This window comes from Puma concolor, chromosome E1 (genome assembly GCF_028749965.1).
Source record: "Puma concolor isolate L17-30 chromosome E1, mPumCon1.1.hap2, whole genome shotgun sequence".
In the NCBI taxonomy this organism is placed as follows: Eukaryota; Metazoa; Chordata; class Mammalia; order Carnivora; family Felidae; genus Puma; species Puma concolor.
Genome location: NC_141680.1, coordinates 46,552,285 through 46,558,360, shown reverse-complemented (window position 1 = coordinate 46,558,360; position 6,076 = coordinate 46,552,285). Strand labels below are relative to the sequence as shown.

Here is a 6,076-nt window from a genome sequence, read left to right as displayed (position 1 = left end):
GCCTGGGCATCTCCAGCATCCCCCTGCAGGTTGTGGGGTACCGCTTTGCACGTCTCTGCCTGCCGGCCTTCCCATCTGCCAGGGCTCACGTCTCCCCCCCGTTTGCCTTGCTCTTGGTCTCTGTGTTCGCTGGAGCGTACCTCGCTGCCCTGGCCTTGACACTTGGGGTACTTTGCTTCTAGAACTGGCGCTCCTCACCCGGTCCCATCAGCCTTCGGCCACCTGTCCCCTGAGTGACTCTTTGTCTCGAGGAATGAGATGGTAGAGACAGCCCAAGCAGCTTGGAAACGGGGGCCGGATTCGAATCCAGACTCCACAACTCACTAGCGGCGGGCCCCGGACAGGGCACGGAAGCAGCAAGAACTTCTGTTTCCTCATCTCTGAAACAGATAATAAAGCCCTCTTTGCAGGGTTGAAGTGAAAGTCACAACTTTCCAGGCCAAGGGTCTGGTCCTCCGAAAGCACTCAATCAACGACAGCTCCTGTTACCCCCTCGCCTTCATTTTATTTTTAATTTTTTCTTCATGTTTATTCATTTTTGAGAGAGAGAGGGAGACACAGAGCTTGAAGGAGGCTCCAGGCTCTGAGCTGTCAGCACAGAGCCCGATGTGAAGCTCGAATCCACGGACCATGAGATCATGGCCTTAGCCCAAGTCAGATGCTCAACTGACTGAGCCACCCAGGCGCCCCTCCCCCTCGCCTGGGGCTGCCTGGCCAAGGCCTTGGTAAAAAGTCCATTGAGCTCCCCGACCCAAGGAAGCTAAAGGTGAGGGAGAAGCAACCTAAGAGTCACGGAGCTCCTGGCGTCTGTGTTTTGCCGAGAGCTCTGGTTATTCATTTCATCCTCCGAGAGCCCCAGGAGGGAGGCGCTATTATTATGGGACCTGGGACCCCGGGCAGAAGGAGGATATAGGTCTAAAGGCTGTAGATCTGGGATCCAAACCCCCACCTGGAACAGGGCCCGGAGTGAAGGATGATTTCCAGTAAGGCCAACGAGAGAAAGGGTGACCCAGTGCTGAGTCTACGGACCCCCCAAAGCCTCAGCAAGGGAGCAGGGCCAGACGCAGTCGCCCCCGCAGATGGAGGCTGAGTGCCCCCCGCCCTGGGGGGTGAGGCAGTGCTGGAGGGGCAGGGAGGGGGATGGGCCCTTGGAGGCCTGTGGGGTGCATTTCACTGTGGTTGGCTCAGGACCCACACCTCAAAGCTTGTGAACCCTCTTGCCAACTCAGCACGGGTCCCACGAAAAGCAGCACCCAGAGTAGGAGGAAGGAGCGGGGGAGACAGCTGTGGAGGCCAGAGGAAGGAGGCCTCAGCCTCTGAACACAGCCACTTGGGTCTCCCACGGCCTGCTTTCCAGTCCCCCTTCCTTCTCCCCTCCAACCTATAGCCACCTCCCCGCTCCTTCTTGTCTCTCTCACCAACACTGTACACGGTCATCTTCTAAAATCACTCCCTCCTTCTTCCTGCTGGGATCCAGGGCCCAGAGAGGTGTCCCACGGCCTGGAGATGCACAGCCAGTCCGCTGCAGAACCTGTCCCCTAGCATCCCGAGACCTTGCTCCCTGCCTGCCCCATTGTCCTAGTTGGGCTGTGGCCTCATCCTCGGGTGGGAGTCAAACCTGTCTTCTTTTTCCTCCTCTAGAGGGGAAGTGGTACAGCCCTTAAAGTGACAATGTTTGTCCTCCCACTTCTCCCAGCAGAAGCCCCACTGACTGGCTTTTCTAGAACCTTTCACAGCCCGCCTACCCAGGGGAATGCACGCTATCTCCAATCTCCCCAAACTGTGAAACCAAAATACAGAAACAAAGGCCCTTCCTCAGGGGCCCTTAATCTCTTGGCCAATCGTGGTCAAGGGGCCCTCTCTCCCTGATCACACCTGCCCAGCTCGGGTTTAAAGCCGAGGGCACAGCAAAGAGGGCAGCAGGCAGGTGAAGACAGAGCTATTGTGTTGCCTGTTTAGTCTTGCAGTCCCGGCCTGGCCAGCTGGGAGGGGCAGGGGCTCGATTTCGCTGTGCCTGGCACAAGCTCTCCAATCAGAACTTGCTAGTCCAGCGGCCAACTCTGCGAGGGGCTCCGGGCCAGGGGCACCCACGCTGTGAGAAGACGGTGCTCGTAGAAGGGTAACAGAATAACAAGGGGGTAACAACAGCATCAGCACCCGTTGACAACCGCCCCCCCTCCGCTGCCACCCATATGCCCAGATGGTGGTGGGACTTGGGATGGAGGGGACAGATGCTGTAGGCTCAGCCACCCCTCCACAAGAGCAGACCCCAAGCCCTGGCTTTCCCACCCTGCTGCCCCGTGACTGGGCAAGCCGTTCCCAGGAGCACCCTGGGAGCTGCGGAGTGGGAACCTGGGCCTCCTGGTTTGGGATCAGGCGTTCCGTTCCGCTCTGGCATTTGCTGTTAAGGAGGATGTCACAATAGGAGACCCGTCCTTGGTGCCGAGGAACTCCCAGACTTGATGACAATCGTTCATCATCCTCGTCAATAACTACTTCCCGGTCTTCTGCGGCTGTGTGTGACGATGTGGCTGGGTAGGCCCACCCGAGGGCCCCGGGCAAGGAGCTTCCTGTGAGGCTGGAAGAGAGAGGTGGCAAGACTTTCAGCTGAACAAGTTTCCGACCAGCTCTGCTGTCTCTCTGGGCCAGTGCCCACTCTCAGGCTGTGTAGGGAAGCGGTAGGACTGGGGCTTAACACTGGGCTTTGGTGACCGGATTCAAATTCTGGGTCTGCCACTTCCTGAGGGTCACCTGACCTCTCTGAGCTGCCACGCCCCTGCCTGTAAGAAGGTGAGAATAGAACGGCTTCATGGAATTTCTGGCAGGTCAAGTGAGGTCCAGCTGCAAAGCCCCCAGTACCCAGGGCCATCAGTACACAGAAACGGGTATTATTAAGATGTCACACAGGTGTCGCATAGGTGTTACCTAATGTGGATGAGAAGATTCTGGGCTGATGGCGCCGCTCCTGACAACCAAGGCAGCCTCTTCCGGCATCACTGTCCTTGCAAAGGCCCTCAGAGCATCTGTGGAATCCCAAGGCATCTCACCTCCCTGCAGAGAAAGGGAAAAAGCGAGGGGACTGGCTTCATGCCCTCAGGGACCGGGGCCCCCACAGGCCAGCAGCAGCAGCGGGGGTAGTGTCTTGACGTGCCCAGGGCAGGACACGAGGGTTCCTTTCGAGGAGCTGGAAAGTGCCAGGTTCCTCTCACACAGATCTGTACTATCGTCTGGAGCAGATGGCAGGGGTGGGTGTTCCCGGCTGGGCTAACGGAGTCTCATTTGCCTGGAAATTCCCTCCAGTTCCAGGGAATCCCTTCCAGATGTTCTCATCCACAGGCCAGCAGAGCAGGAGCAGTGGGGAGCTAAAAAGCCGCAGCTGAAAAGCCTTAAACACAGAGGAGGCAGCCACCCGTGAGGCCAGTCCAATGGCCCTGCTACCCCACAAACCCCCGCCCACCACCACTTACACAACCCAGGACTCCACTATTAGATAGCCATTCCTTTGGATGTCATTCCATCTCAGGAAGATCTCTTTCAGACTTTAATGCCCCTGTGAGGGATAGCGCAGGAACCCTTGGGCAACACTGGCTAGAATCAGAGGCCCCACCTCAGATCAGCCGGAGGAGAATTTGCGTGTGAACGAGTGGCTGCTCTAAATCATTCCTGTCCCTTCACTTTCTAGAATGCAGGCTCCAAGAGGTCCGGAATTTGTTTTGTTCACTATTATATCACCAGTGCCCGAATAGTTCCCGGCACAGAACTCATGAAAAGCTTCTTTTCTTTTCTTTTCTTTTTTTTAATGTTTTATTTTATTTTTGAGAGAGAGACAGAGCACAAGCAGGGGAGGGGCAGAGAGAGAGGGAGACACAGAATCCGAGGCAGGCTCCAGGCTCCGAGCTGTCAGCAAGAGCCCGACGCGGGGCTCGAACTGACGAACCGCGAAATCGTGATCTGAGCCGAAGTGAGACACTTAACCGACTGAGCCGCCCAGGTGCCCCTAAAAGCTTTTCGAGTGCACGAATTAACACTATTTAGAACCTAGCTTCCCACAGCCCTGAGGGAAAACGTGCACACTAGATAGGTCAGTTTTGATGTGGGAGGAAGAAGAAGGAATTCAAGAGGAGCGGCACCAGGGCCCAAGGCACTCCGAGGAGAAAGGGGCTGGACAGGAGGAGAGGGCGTGCATAAGGAACGGTGGCCCCCAAATAAAATTACTCCCAGAACTAGAAGCGAGAGTGGGCTGGGGAGGGAAGGCGACGAGCCCCTCCTCCTGGAGGCCCCCTCCTCTGCCTTCACCTTCAACCTGACCCCTCTGGAGTACTTCCCAAGAAGCCTCCTCCTTCAGGAGCACCCCCCACTCCCCCCTGCCACCTTTGATGCCTGCCAAGGCTTCTGAGGACCCTGCACGTGCCTCTTCCCCATGAAGCTATGTTTAGACCCTCTGCCCTGCCTTCAGGCTGCTCCCTCCGCGTCCCCGTGAGGGGTCTCAGGGAAGGTGGGTGGGTCCTGGCAGGTGGCACCCTTAGCACTGACCACGCAGTGAGCGCGAAGCTGGGCCCTCCACCGATAGTTGGGGAAACTAAGGCCCAGCGATAAAGCAACGTGGCCAAGTTCGCAAGGGTGGGAATGCTAGGCTAACGCTGGTTGGGTGCTCTCTCCACCCCACCTCTGGACAGCTTGGTGCTTCTCCTCTGGGTACCCTAGGATCTAGTTCACGGCAACAAGCGGGGGGAATAACCGCGGAATGAATGAGTGAGAAGCAAAGAGCGACCCCCCCCCCCCCCCCGGCCCCGCCGGAGCCAAGAGAACGAGAAGAGTGGTACAGGCCACCATTCCTCCAACTCTTCCTCCACGCCAGGCACTGTGCTCGACACTCCACACAGATCATTCCTTGGAATCATTACAGCAGCCTCATGGGGGAGGCCCTGTTGTTATCCCCCTTAGGGATGAAGAAACCGAGGCACAGGGTGATGAAGAGATGAACCTTAATCCTGCCCGAGCTGGGATTTCAACACGTTTCGGGCCAGAATTCGAAAGCCTCGGGCCCTCATCAGGATGCTGTGCTGCTCTCTTTCCTGGTAAACGCTTTTCTTTGAAAGAGGCCACCGCTGCCCAGACGACTCTGGCCCGGGCTCTGAGCCGGATGAGTTTTTAATTCACTCTGAGGGCAAGCACAGTGTGTCCCCCGCCTGGCTCATCAAGGGGCCTGAGACTTCAAGGAAATCTTTCTGAATCCAGCTCCCCCCCCCCCCCGACCCCCGAGATGCCCCAGGTCCCTCGATTCACTCTCAGTGGCAGCTTCTATTCAAATACCAGCTCTTCTGCGGGGCTTTGGGGGCCCTTCGGTCTAAAACAGCATCCCACACACCCACCCGTTTCCATCCTCTCCCTGCTTCCTTTTTCTCCACAGCATAAAACATGGCCCAACACTGCTCGGCGGCTGTGAGCTGTGCTTTGCCCCCTGGGGAGGGAGGGCACCTCCATGAGGGCAGGGACATTGGCTACATTCCTGCTCTGTCACCAGGGCCCTGGATCGGCCCTTAGTAGGTGCTCAGTGCACAGTGACCGGATGAACGAATCCTCACAATGTGATACATAAAACAGTGCTTTTCTATATCAGTGCAAGTTCGTAGCGATTTTGCGAAAGACGCACAAATTCATTAATTTGAGTGTTAACGGGAAATCGTTAAGAAGAGTAAAAAGCCCACATTTGCCGGAGGCTCCCTTTAAGGAAATCACAGGGGATCCATGTGCCCACCCATGAACACCCGCTGAGAGCCAGCCTGTGCCAGGCAGCATGTGGGCTCTGGGCACGCACCAACGCACAAGCCGTGGCCTCTGCCCTGTCCCAAGGGGTGTATTTTAATGGGGAGAAGGACATTGAACAATCCCGCAATAAATATTGAAACTGTGCTGTAATCGAGTTGGAGCCGCCCAGGGCCCTCACCTGGTCTGCTGGGAAGGGCACGGCATTGAGGACCGCCTCCTGCCAAGGTCACTCACACTTGTCTGCATTCTCGTGGGTCTTCCCGGGGGCGGGGGACAGCAAGGGGACTGGAGCAGCGGCCAGCATGCC

General features: G+C 57.1%; 1 long non-coding RNA gene across 1 annotated transcript; it reads right to left on the bottom strand.

The window, feature by feature from the left end:
• Window positions 1-480: 480 nt before the first annotated feature.
• On the bottom strand, window positions 481-3,260 carry LOC147574453 (uncharacterized). The gene is made up of 2 exons (XR_015243735.1): window positions 2,926-3,260; window positions 481-2,578 (listed from the first exon to the last, which is right to left on the bottom strand). It is a non-coding gene; the product is annotated as an uncharacterized LOC147574453 (long non-coding RNA).
• Between the last annotated feature and the right edge of the window lie 2,816 nt (window positions 3,261-6,076).